The 12,831-nt window shown below is 69.3% G+C and overlaps 1 long non-coding RNA gene across 3 annotated transcripts in view; it reads right to left on the bottom strand.

Annotated features, from left to right (window-relative positions):
* The window catches only part of LOC148054331 (uncharacterized), a 33,204-nt gene extending 24,443 nt beyond the window's left edge, over nt 1-8,761 (bottom strand). The window contains exons 1-2 of one of the 3 annotated variants that reach the window (XR_015707338.1): nt 8,557-8,761; nt 5,691-5,743 (exon numbers count right to left, since the gene is read on the bottom strand). This is a non-coding gene — a long non-coding RNA (uncharacterized LOC148054331). Of the gene's footprint in view, nt 1-2,620; nt 2,774-5,690; nt 5,744-7,305; nt 7,503-8,556 lie in introns of those variants that run through there. The other 2 variants (XR_015707337.1, XR_015707339.1) reach the window with 2 other exon arrangements.
* Between the last annotated feature and the right edge of the window lie 4,070 nt (nt 8,762-12,831).

Raw genomic sequence — 12,831 nt, 5'->3', positions numbered from 1 at the left:
CGGTTCCGTGGGGCACGCGGTGTACGAGGGACCGTCTCCTCTTTTTCCCACACCATATTTTGGGGTGTACGGGGGCCATCCCTGCTTTCTCCCACACTATACAGGGGGTCCCTGCCCAGAAAAAAGCCCAAACTGGCTGAGCCCAGGGTGTTTGAGCCGGCTGGGGGTGCAGGATCAGCGCCAGGGATCACAGAGATCCACGACAAGGAATCTGCCCCTCTCCTGCCTGAACAAAGCAAGACCTGTCGAGAGGGAGGAAGGTGCACCCCTGCCCCTTGTACCCCAAATTCCTCCTCTGCCGCGGATTCCAGCAACACCAGCTGAAAGAGGAGGCGCAGCCCCACGTAGAAGCGAAAGCCTGGCCGGGATGCGCAGGCCAGGGAGAGGCCGATGGGGCGAGGGATCGGGGCGTTGAGCTTTTGGATGTTTGGAGCTGCTGCTCTTCCCCTTCTCATTTCTCAGCACCAACCCAGGCAGGGAACTGCTGCCCTAAAGAACCGAGCAGCGAGGTGGAGGTGGACGGGCCGCTGCGCCCCTCGTGCCATGCCTGCCTCCCGTGGGAGAGCGGCGGATGGGCCGGCGTGGTCAGGGCCTGATCCTGCAATGGCTTAAGCACCTGGGTCCGTCTGCGGAGCCTCCCCACTGACCACTGCCGAACGCCCGAGAGCGTGGGGCCAGACTCTGCGGCCATGGAGAGGCCTCCTCGCTGCCCGCTCCAAGCTGCACCCCGAAACACACGCCTGAATACACCGCTCCCCCCTTCCCTGAGCTGCCCAGGAATAACTGGGCACCGCTCAGCCTTCGGGCTCACAACTTACAGCCTTTCCCCTCTTCCAGCATTGGCCATCGGGGCCGGATCCAGCGCTCCTCTGCCCGCACAGCCCCCGCAGCCCCTGGGCAGCCGGGGCTGAGCCCCGCGGCCCTCGCACCGGCGTCTCCCCGGGCGCCGCGGGACCGAGCGGAGCCGGAGGAAGCAGGAGGGACGGAGGGAGCTGGCTGCGCGCAGCACCTGCCCCACGGACAGCAAAGCGGGAGCACGGGCGGGGGGGCCGGGAGGGACGTGGGGAGGCCGAGACCGGAGCACCCTCGGAGCGATGCTCCCAAATCCCTCTCTCCGAAGAACAAAGCTGCAATCTCTCTGCAGATGCAGAATAACGGACGAGCGGCGATGATTTATTTCTCTTCCCCAGTAGATAAACCAGCCTCAGAAACGGGTTTGCGCTAAATTACAATTTGCATGCGGTAATATATTTAAGCAACTTTCCTTCTACTTCGTTATAAACAGGGTTTCTCTGGGGGTTATTTCTGAGCTGGCCCCGTTTCATTTATCTCCGGCACACCCGGTGCAAGCAAGCTTAATTGTCGACGTGGAAATTAAAACCACAGCGGAAAAAAAAATAAAAAATTAATAAAATAAAGGTGCTGGGTTTGTACGTAGCCTGAGGAACCCCAGGTTGGAATCGAAATAATCACCCAGGCATGGGCGCTAGCTCTGGGCCTCAATAAAAATGATTAAAGACAAAACCCCACTGAAATTTCCACTCCACAGCCGCGTTTGGCTTCCAGCCTCTCTCCCCCTGCAAAGGAACCGGGCCAGTGCCTCGGGGAGGCCGGCGGCCACCGAGCCCCTCTCCTGCCGGGAGGGCAGGGCTCTTCTCCCGGAGAATAGCGAGCCGGTTTTTACATTCGGTTCTCTAGCTTTATGATATCACATACACTCATACAGCTAGATAACCAAAGAGAAAAACCAACCCAGGTCTTTATAAAAAGGGGCCTCAGCCACGCCGTGCGCCCAGGGGTGCTTTGCTCCGGTGCCGGAGCCCCCCGGGGCGGCCGCGATCCGCGTCCCCTCGCCGCCAAGAATGAAGAAACCCCAACGGTTTTGGTGGGAGAGCAGGAATCTGCCCCGGCACCTTGGGATGCAACACGCAACGCCGGCGCTCCCCAAAGCCCACCCGAGCGCCCCGACCCAACGTCTGCACCCCAAAGAGGACCCGCACCCTAAAGCGGGCTCAGCCCCACGCAGCCCCCCATGGCCCGGGGCCATTGCGGGGCAGGATGCTCCCCGAGGATCCATCCCCGCTGCCTGCGGCCCACAGACCTGCCTCCTTCCCAGCCCCAAATTCGCCCCCAGACCCACCCTGGAGCCCGCTCCCACTTTATAATTACTGTAATTACTGGCACGGAACTGCTGAGTCATGAGAGCGGCTGGGGAAGGGACGGGCCCAGCCGAAAGGGCCCCCCCGGGGGCTTCCACCGCGCCCCCGCTCTGCCCTCCTCTTCTCCCCTTCCTCCCGGCCGGGCCCTGCGACCCCGGGAGGGACCCCGCGTATCCTGGGGGGCCGAGCCGTGAATCCCCGGGGGGGCGGACACCCCTGGGGCGGCCCCGTCCTCGCCCGCAGGGACCCCGGGCCCCGGCCGGGGGGCTCCGGCCGGGGATGCTGCCGGGGAGCTGCCCAAGCCGGGGGGCTCCGCCCGTGCGGCTGCTGGCAGGGAAACTCGGCGGAGCGGCTGCCCCCGGCCCGCAGCGGAGGACGGGGAGAGGACGGGGCACCCCGGGAAGGGGACCCTAGGAGGGGACCCCGGGAGGGGGCCGGGGAGGGGGCCGGGGAGGGGGTACCTGCTCGCCCCGCTGGGGCCGGTGCTGCCCGCGGTCGCCGTCGGCTCCGGGTCGCCGCGTCCTTCCCGGGCTGGCGGGGTGAGGAGGGTGCTCGGCCCGGGAGGGAGGCTGGATTCCCCGCCCGATGCCGGTGCCGGTGCGGGTCCCGCTCCCCGCCGCCTCCGGGACCTGCCTCTAAAGTTGAGGCAGAGCCGGCGGCGGAGGCTGGCTGGAGGGCGGGGGAGGGCGGGAGGAGGGACGGGGAGGCCGGCGGGGACAAAGCCCGAGCGGCGGGGCTGGGACAGCCCGGGCGTGGGGCCGGGGCAGGGGTCGCCCCCCCGGGGGGCAGCGCCATTCGCCACGGCAGCCGCTGTCCCCGGGGGCCGGCCCCGTCTGCTCGCCCCGGGCCCCCCCGGCCCCAGCCGCCCGCAGCAGCCGGCCCGCCCCGTCGGGGAGGCGGCGGTGCCCCGGGGGTAACCCCGCTCGGGCAGGGCTGTGGCGGAGCCGACCCCCTCCGGCAAAGGCTGGGGTTAAACCCGACGTGGCCGGGGAGGGGAAGCGGCCGGGGGGGCGGCGGGACCCTCCCGTCGGGGCTGCGCTCCCGGACCCCGCTTGCCAAGGGGAAAATTCCCGGCTGCTCGGGAGTAAAACCGGGCTCGACCCCCCGCCCCCGTCCCGGCGGTAACGGGGTCCCTCCACCGCCCCGGCCTCGGCTCTGCCCCCCGGCCGGCGGGGGAACCCCCCCGGCCCGGGACAAAGCGGGGCCGCGGCTCGGAGGGGCGGCGGGGCAGAGCCCGGGGCGCAGTGCCGAGGTCCGGCTCCACGTCCCCCCCGTGCGGCCGCCCGGGGCCGGTCCCGGCCGGCTCTGCCCGGGGCAGGGGACCCGCTCCGCTCTCCCGGTAACGGCGGGGCAGCCCCGGCCAGGGGCGGGGGGCAGCGGCCTTTCCCCGGCACCCCCAGCCTCTTCATACCGGGAGCGTAACGGCGGGCACAGCCGTGCCCCCCGTGTGCACACACGCACCCCGGGGTGCCCGGGCACCCGTGCGCACACCCGGGAGCCCACGCAGGTGCGCACCCACCCCCGGCGCACGCCCCGGAGCGCTCACGCCGATGGTCACACTCGCCCTGATGCACGCACGGCCCCGCACACCCACCCGCACACCCACCCGCACACCCACCCGCACGCAGGGCACCCTGGCTCTCCCCGGCCTCCCCCAGCCCCGGCCCGCCGGGCTCCGCAGCCCTCCCGAGGCCGCCTCGTCGCACCTCGCTCCGGTGGAAACGGCGGAAAACGAAGCCCACGGGCGACCCGGGCAGAGCAGAGGCCCCGGCGGCGGGCGCAGCGCCGTGACCCGGCCGCGGGCAGCCCCGGGCCGCCTCCGCTTCCAGCGGGGCCCGGGAGCAGCGCGGCGGGGCCCGGCTGCCGCTCAGGGGCTCCGGGTTTCGGGGAGGAGGCACGGATCCGTCCCGGCCCCCGCTGCCCACACCCGCCCGTCTCTATAGGCACACCTCTACCGAGAGAAAATACCGGGTGCAGAGGAATATCGGCGTTTGAAGGGGCCGGGAGCGAGGCACGGCGCCGCTTGCGGAGATGCCAACCCTCCAGCACCGGGGGCTCCCCGGGAGAAGCGGTGCTTTGTGCCCGGCACCGGGGGCCCCCCAGGACGGGGGAGCCCTCGGCGGGAGCCCCGGCGGCCGCAGCTCGGCGGGGCGCGGGCGGAGGAGGCTCCCGCCGGCCCCGGGCCCCGGGCCCCGCCGCTCTCCGTGGTGCTGAACCTCCGCCGAGCCCGGGGCCGTGCGGGGTCGTGCCGCCTCCGTCCTTCTCCTTCCAATTAATTCTTATGAGCGCTATTCATTATTATCGTTATCAGCCCTGCGGTTCCCGTCGCTCCGCTGCACCGCGGCAAGGCCAACCGTTCCGAGCGGGAAGCTGGTACCAGCGAGGCAACCGGTTGCCAAATTAACGGCTCGTCCCCCCGCACGCTGCCGGTGGCTGCCGCCCGCGCTCCCCCTCCCGCCCCCCGCCCCGCACCGTGGGCCCGCACCACGCGTGGGCCGAGCCGGTGCCGTTACCTCCGCAGCCGGGCTCCGAAACGCCTCTCCTGCCCGGTCCCGGCCCCGCTGCCGTCCGCACCGCCCGGGGCATCGCCGGTCCCGGCCCCGCTCCGCCGCCCCGGTGGGTTCGCTACCGAACCGCTCCTTCCCCGGGCGGGCCCGGTCGCTGTCCTTCCCCAAAGGGTAAAACCCCACCAACGACCGCGGCCCCCAAAGCTCCGCCGAGGGAACGAACGGGACCGGCGGAGCTTCTCCGCCGCCCCGGCAGCACCCTCCGGCCCGGGCCCGGCTCGGGGAAGGGCCGCTTCGGGCACCGGCGGGGCCGGGGCGCAGCAGCCGCGCCGGCCCCGCTCCTCCGCCGCCCGCGGGCCCGGGAGCCGCCGCGCAGGGCCCGGGCGGGCCGCAGCGGCCCGGTTCGCCCCCGCCGGTTGCCGGTCCCCGCTCCCCACGGTTCCCTGCCCCCGAGGGGCCGCGGGGGGAGGCTTGGCAACGCCGACGCGGGAAGGGCGGCCGCCCCACGCGTGTCGGCGGCGGGGGCTCCACGGGGACCGCCCGGCCCCGTTCCTCCCCGGCGCTCACCGAGCTGTCGCCCGCCTGTACCCTTCGCCCCGGCGGCTGCGGGCGCTGGCTCCGGCCCCGGCGCTTCTCGTCCCCCCTTCTTCCCCTCGCCTACACCCTCGTGTGAATCAAATACCTTCACTACAGCAGCCATGTTGGGCTCCGGTGCGAGCACGGCGCTCGCCGCAGGAGCCGCCGGCCGCCTCGGCGGGAGGCAGCGCGGCCGGGCTCGGCTCGGAACGGCGCGGGGGGCCCGGCTCCCACCGGAGAACCGGAGCCCGGGCAGCCCGCAAGCCGCCGGCCCCCCTCTCCCATCGCACGGAGGGATGCGGCGGTGTGCCGCTCCCCGGCAACTTCTCACCGTTACCGGTAACGCCACTAACTGCGGGTCCCGCACCTGCCCCGCATCCCTCCGGTAAGAACCGGCCGCATCCCGGGGCTGCTTTTGGAAAAGAGGTGGGGGGGGACCCGCCGTTACCTCCGCCTGGCCCGGTGTGCCGGTCCCCCGCGACGCCGCTCGGCCGAGCCCACCTGGGGAGGGAAAGAGAGAGAAGAGGCGTCAGGAGGAGCCGCCGCCATCGCTCCCAACTTGGAGCAACTTTCCCGGCGAGGCCGGCAGCGGGGGCGGGGGGTGGGCGGCGCTGGAGCCCCTGCCCGGTCAGCCGGGCTCGGTCCCGCCGGCTGGCGGGGCTGGGATGCCCCAGAGCCGGTCCCTTCCACCCGTGGAGCGGGGACACCCACCCGGAGCCCGGCCCTGCCCAAAGGGCCAAGCCGGGACACGGCCTCTGCTGCGGGGGAAATACAGGAGACCCTGGCGGAGGGGCAGCCCCGCTCCCGTCTGGCTGTCTGGCTGTCTGGCTGTCTGTCTTTACCGGGCGGGGGGCGGCCCAGCTCCCCCCCGCCGTGGGCACCGGAGCCTCCCCGGGCACCGGAGCACCGCACGGGCCCGCCGCCGCTCCCCGGGCAGCGGAGCCGCTCGCCCGCCCGGCCCGGCGCCCCGCCAAAGCGGGTTTTTCAGCTGGGTTTTGTTTTGTTTTTTTTTTTCCTTTTTTTCGCCCTTTTCCTCCCACCGAGTTTTTTTTCCCCCTTTTTTCTTTCCCTTTTCCCGCCCCGTTTTTTTTTTTCCCCCGTTTGATCCCAGCGTTGTCGCTGGGAATTATTTGCATTTAAACCACAACGACTCGTTCCCCTGCACATCGCTTCGCAGCTCAATTCAACCAGCACCGGAGAGGGTGGGACCCACCCCGAGGAAAAGGGGTCCCCAAACCCCCAGCCAAATCCACCCGGATTCCTGCCCGCCTGGAAATATCGATGTGGGCGAAACCGAAAGATTTAACAGATTTTAATGATTTTCCTTTCGGCAGCCGCTGTCACCCAAAGGTGCTGTAGCAACAAAGAGCGGGAGGGGATTTGATGCTCGTATTTTTGGCCTGTTCTCGTGCAGAAAAATTCTCCTAAAGCCCCGAACGCTTTGCAAAGATTGATCTCTAAAAAAACCCAACCGTACCCTGCCCTGCAAAGTGCTTCAAGAGAAAATCTGATTTTCTATTTGTCCCCCGGTCGCTGCTAAACCCGTCGGAGGACGCACACACGCGGCACCCGCTGAAACTAACGGCGAGGAGGGGACTGGAAACCAAACCACCCCCCTCCCAGTCCAAACTGGGGGCAAACGGTTTCCCCCCGCGCACGGCAGAGCTTTCCCCGCTCAGGAAACAACGGCGTGGAAATCCCCGCCGCGCCCGCCCGGGCAGAGCCAGGCGCCTCAGCACCGCAACAACCCCCTTACTTTTTTAGGGGGGGAAAATAATAATAAAACTAGATCTTTTTTTTTTTTTTCCTTTCTCCAGAAATGCCGAATTCAGCCCCGGCCCTTTGCGTGGGGAATTTTTTGTTGTTGGTCTTTGCGGCTGGGATAGAGCCTCGCACCAAGGCAGCGCTGGGAGGGGGATGCCCACACAACACACGGCCCCGGCACAGCACCCCCAGACCCCCAGGTCCCCGCTTCCCTTTTTTTTTCCCCCACCCCCCAAAAAAATATTAATAATTAAAAAAATAGCTCCAGACACCGAAACTTCGCTCCGGCAGCCCCTTACCTCGGGCACCGGGCAGGGCAGGGCAGTCGGTCCGACCGGCCCCGGGGCTATAAACCCCGGGGGTGGCTTTGGGGAGTTTGTCGGAGTTCCCTCGGGCTGTCCCCTTTTGTGTCCCCTTGCCATCTAGAGGCCCTGAGTAATTAATTTCACACCGGAGCACGGGAGAAAATTTTCCCACAAAAAAAAAAAAAATCAAAAAAAACCAAACCACACACACAACCAAGTGGCCGAAGAGATGTGAAACCCCCAAAGAAAAGGAGTCAACATCAAGTTCAACAGCATGCGGGGGGAAAAGGCCGATTTCCATCACAATCGCGTCTGAGCGGGGGCCGGGCGGGGGGCGGCGGGCGGCGGCCCCCGCGCCCCCTCCGCGCGTTCCCAGGCTCGGAACAATCGCGCTCTGTTTGCCTCGCACATGCCGGCGTTTGGGCACGGAGGCTGCCTCGGGATAACGGGAATAATGAGGGGAAGGGGGTTTGGGGGAAGGGGGGGGGAGCGGGGGGGGGAGCGGCGGAGCGCGCACCTGGGGACCGGGCGGTCCCGACCTGTTGAGCCCCGGCCGGGAGCAGCCGGTGGAGTTTGCGGCGAGAGTCGGGATGGGAAGAGGGGACCGCCGGTCTCGGCGGGGCGGGGGGGTCCCCGAGGCCGGGAGGGGACGGAGCCGCCCCCCGGCGGGTGGGGGGGGACACTTTTGCCGAAGTTTGGTGGCCACGCGTTGTCCCGCAGCCCCGGGGGAACGGGGGGTGCCTGCCCCGGGGGAGCGGGGGGCCGGGGCCCGGGGTGGCCGAGGCGGTGGTGGACGTGTCCTGCAACCCAAGCAGCTCGGCTCCGCCGGGTATTGTCCCCACGGAGCCCGTGGCCATTGTTCCCGGCGCTGCGGGAGCCGGAGGGAGGGCAGCTTTCCACGCCTCGCCCCCCCCCCCAGGCTGCCGGGACCCGCAGCCCCTAACCCGGGGGGGGAGGCAAAACCCACCCCCCACCCCCCAAAAAAAAGGCCCGGGTGGGGGAGGCGCGGGGTCCCCCCTCGCAGACTTCCTCCAAGTTGGGAGAAGCGGGATGGGGAGCGGGGCGGCTGCCGGTGCCCGCACAGCCCTGCCTGCCCCTCCGGCGGGCAGCACCGGCAGCTGCCCGCTGCTGCCCGCTGCTGCCCGCTGCTGCCCGCTGCCCCGGCCCGGGGAGTTCAGTGCGGGGCAGGGAGAAGGGAAAACAGCGACGAAAAAAAGGGGGGGGGGGGGGGGGGGGATTATTTACCTCCCTCCGCACCTCCGCATCCATTAATGACTTAGCGACGGCGGGAGCCGAGAGCCGCCGGACACCGGCAGCCTCCGGGGCGGGGGTGGGGGGAGACGGCACCGGCACCGGGCGGGACGCGGAACCTGGAGCCACCCGGGCGCTGCGGAGCCGGGCTGCGGCTCCCGGAGAGGACGGCAGGAGCGGCGGGGCTGGGGGAAGCGGAGCCCCCCGCCATCACGTTGCCTTTACGTGGGGTTAAACAGCTAACGCCTGCCCGGGGCTTTAACGCCGGGAGCCCCCCGACCGGGCCCGGGCAGCCCCCGCCCGCCGCCGGCGGGCCCGGGGGGGGCGGATTCCGCCCAAACATCCATTTTGTCCCTTTTGGAAATGGAGATGGGAGAGAGGAGGGAAAAATGCGCTTTTTTTTTTTTTTTTCCTTTCCTCCCTTGCTTTCTCCATATTTCCCTACGTAAGGCATGACGTCCTCACGTCGGGAGCGGGATAGGTTAGCCCTGCGCTGGGGGAATGCACCGGGCTGGGGGGTGGGGGGGCGGCTCGGGCAGCAGAACCTAAAAATAACGGGGATTTTATTATTTAAAAAAAAAAAAATAATACTAATCATCACCCCGGTGACCCCGCGGATGCGGCCCCGCACGGGCAGCGGGAGGCAGGGCCGGATCCGGATCCCCCCCCCCCGCCTCCGCCCGGCCCCGGGCACCGCGGGACCGTCGGGGCAGCCCCCGGGGCGCGGAGGGAGCGGGGCCCGGTCCGGAGCGGAGGGCGGGGGGGGGAACGCTCCTGCCTTTCCCCGCTCCCTCCCGGGGCTGGGGCAGGGGCTGCGCGGGAGGCGGCGGGCGCGCAGGGTCACCCCGCTCCCCGGCCGGCGCAGGACTATTCCGTGGAAATGAAGCAGAAATCGGGTAATTTTTAATTAAACCAAAAATCCCCCCCCCCTCCCCGCCTCGGGTGTTAACGCCTTCAAGCTCCGAAGTGACCGGGAAAGAACACCCCCCCCCCCCCGCCGGCGCACCGGGATTTTCAGACCGCGTTAAAAATCGGGGGCTGCAAAAGCGGCTTCGCGCAGCGCCCGGCGGGGTTTGCGCCCCAAATCCAGCCCCGGGCGGGGCCACAACCCCCCCGCCGACCCCGAGCTGCCGAGCGGGGCCGGGGCTGGCTCCAGCCACCGGAGCGATCGGGGTTGCGCATCCCCCGCCGCGGAGCCGGGACCGGGCCGGTGCTGCCCCGCTGCCCCCCAGCCCTGCCCGCCCCCGGAACGGGCAGCCCCCGGCCCGGCGCTGCCGGGGAGGCCGCCGGCTCCGTGTTCTCCCCTAATGAGCTCCGCTTATGCATTTCCCCCTCAACGAATATTTCTCCCGGCGGGGCTGGGGGGTCCCGGGACGCGCTGCCCCCGCCGCCCACCGCCCGTCCCGTCCAACCGGGGGGTCCGGCCGGTCCCTCCCGGCCCCGGGGGGCAGCAGGAGGCCAGGCCTGCACCTCGGACACCCCAAATCTTACCTCCGGCCCTGGGATAACCGTGCCCGGTGGCGAGGTGCGACCGCCGCCCCCGGTGGCCGTGCGACCCCCGGGCTGCCCGGCCCCGCCGCCGGGGCCTCCCCCAGCAAAAGGCCCCCGGGCCGGGCCCGGCTGCTCCAGCCCCCCGGTACCGGCGGGCCCGGTCCCCCCCGCCCCGGCGGCGGGGGTTTGGGCGGGGGGGACGGCGTATTTTGGCTCCCTGATAACGTTTTGATCAAAAATTCATTAAGAGGCGCTCGGCGCAGCGCCATGAATATTTCAGGGCTTTTGCAAAACAACAAAGTGGGGGTTCGGGGGAGGACACACGGCGGGAGGCGGCGGCGGCCCCCGGTGCCCGGCTCGGCCCCGGTTCGCTGCGGCGGGGAGGCGAGGAGGGGCCGGGCACCCCGGGCCCCCGGGGCTCGTTCCTGCCCCGTTATACGACGTGAAACGGCTCCGGGGAACCCGGGAGCGGAGACCGGGCCCCGGCTGGAGCGGGCGGCCGGGCCCGTCCCGTCGGGCGGCTGCGGGGACACGCAGCGCCCAGCCCCGGCTGAGCCCTGGGGCCACCGCCCCGGCCCTGCCCGCCCTCCCGGGGCTGCTCCGCCGTCACGCGTGGCCGTGGGGCTCCGAGGGGCCGCACCCGCTCCCGCAGCCCGGGACAGGCCTGGCGCTCCCCCGGCGGGGGGACCCCATCCCCACCCGGGATGTCCCCTCGGTAGCACCACCACCCCGAGGGACACGGACCATCACCCCCCCGCCCCGGGCTGGGATCCGACGACACGGGGCTGCTCCCCCACGGCTCTGGGAGGGGACAGTCCCCCCCAAAACCAACGCGTCGGCCTTTTCCCCAGCAAGGGAGCACCCTGACTGCAAATCAGGGTGCAGAGCCCCGACAGCACATCCCACCCCAGCAGAGGGAGAGGTACCGGCACCGGCCAGGAGACAAAGCGCCACCAGCTCCACAGCCCCGAGCACCGGGGCCCAGCACCCTCCTGGAACTGTGCAGCCCCCCGCCATGCTGGGCCTGCAGGTAACTGGGCTTTACTGGGGCAGCTGGGAAGGGAACACAGGGTCACAGAGGTGGGGAGATGGCCCAGACCCCTCCACTGTGGGCCAGGACCCCATAGGATGGATGGGTGGAGGACAGAGAGCGAACACAGATGCTCTGCCTCTTCCAGTGTCACCTCAAGCTCTGTCCTCACCAACAAAGCTGGGAGTCCCTGGGTGCCACCACTGGGTCCAGTGCAATGGAGCATCCCACCGCCTCTGCCACGCTGGGGGACGCTCGGCGGGTAGGCAGGGGCGTGAGGCTGGGGGCAGAGGGCAGGAGGGGCCTCCCTGCAAGACAAAGTGGGGCTGGGGGCACCCCAGGACACCCCCCACCCCAGTTTAGGACCTGTCGCAATGGGGTGTTACTGGACCTGCAGGCAGCCGGGGGGATGCACGGCTCTGGTCGGCTCCCGGGTCTCCCGCCGCTGCCCTCCGGGTTCCGCCGGCCGCTCCCGTGTCCCTGCGGTGGGATGCGGCGAGGCTCCCCGGCAGCCCCAGCCCCTCCCTGGGGCTCACCTCGCCCTGACATTTCCTGGCGCTCCTTCCATGCCAGCGGGTTGCCATAGCAAATCTAAATCTTACAAACAAAACGAGGAGAAAAGCCTTATTAGCATATATTCAAATGAGCCATGCAATAATGCAAACCATAAATCATGCAGTCATTGCTATTCAATCAGTGTCTCTTACCCCAGCCCCCACACTTTCCCCGGGTGTCTCGCCTCCTCCTCGCACGCAGAAGCCCCTTCCCAGCCCCAAGGGCGGCCCGGGAGGGGACCCACCAGCCGGGGGGACCTGGGCCCAGCCCAGGGCTGGCGGGGCTGCCTCCAGCCCCTAATCCCGGCTGGTATTTGTGTCGCTTGCTGGGCTCTATTAAACGGGGCAAACTCTTCCCAGGATTAATCTCCTGCCCGTGTTTTAATCCCGGGGCTCAGCCGCCAGTAATCCCCCCCGCTGCGGGAAGGGGACGAGTGCAGCACTGGTGAGCGGCCGGGGTGCAGGGACTCCCATCCCCACCCGATCCCAGCCTGTGGGTGCCCAGGCAGTGCCTATTCCCCCCCCTCAACCCCAGAAGACGACGGGCACTGCCGAGCGCTGGCCCCCGCTCCTGGCTCGCCTCTCGGGGCCATGGCCACGGCCAGCACACCGCAGGCCCCGGGGGATGCTCCCCCACCCTAGGGAGCAGCAGAAGCCCCAGCCCCAGCCCCAGCCCAGCCCTGAGCTGTGAGAGGCAGAGCCCAGCCGGGCCGCTCCCACCCCCCCACTTAACCCCCCACTTGCCCCCACCCACGCCAATCCTAAGGGCACAGAAGGGGTTTTTCCTCCTCCCGCCCACTCCCAGGGCCAGGCTGCGGCATTGAGACCTTAAGAGTGGCTTTTTGGGCTCTCCCAGGGAGCCGAGGGGTGGGAGCAGCACGGCTGGGCCCCAGGGACCCGGCCAGGGCTGGGGGTGACCCGGCTGCCACCCGCCTTGCTGGTCGGTGACCCTGGAGAGGTGGCTCTGAGCCTGGGGGACACGGGGGACAGCAACACTAAGCTGAAGGGGGCCAGGGGGCCACTTCTCCCCTTGGGGACATTAATGACCTGCCACCTCGTTAGCCACCCAGAGTCATGCTGCCTGACCCCAAGAAGCTCACGCCAGACACTGACGCCCCCAGCTCTTTATTGGTGAGAAGATAATAAATAGAAAAGAGCCCCTGGGCCGGGGGAGCAGCACCCAGCACCCCCGGC

The sequence above is a fragment of the Nipponia nippon genome, unplaced genomic scaffold (assembly GCF_047370975.1).
Source record: "Nipponia nippon isolate SJK-2023a ecotype South Korea unplaced genomic scaffold, ASM4737097v1 scaffold_31, whole genome shotgun sequence".
Lineage (NCBI taxonomy): Eukaryota > Metazoa > Chordata > Aves > Pelecaniformes > Threskiornithidae > Nipponia > Nipponia nippon.
The sequence above is the reverse complement of the archived record's forward strand: the minus strand, read 5'-3'. Positions and strand labels throughout refer to the sequence as shown.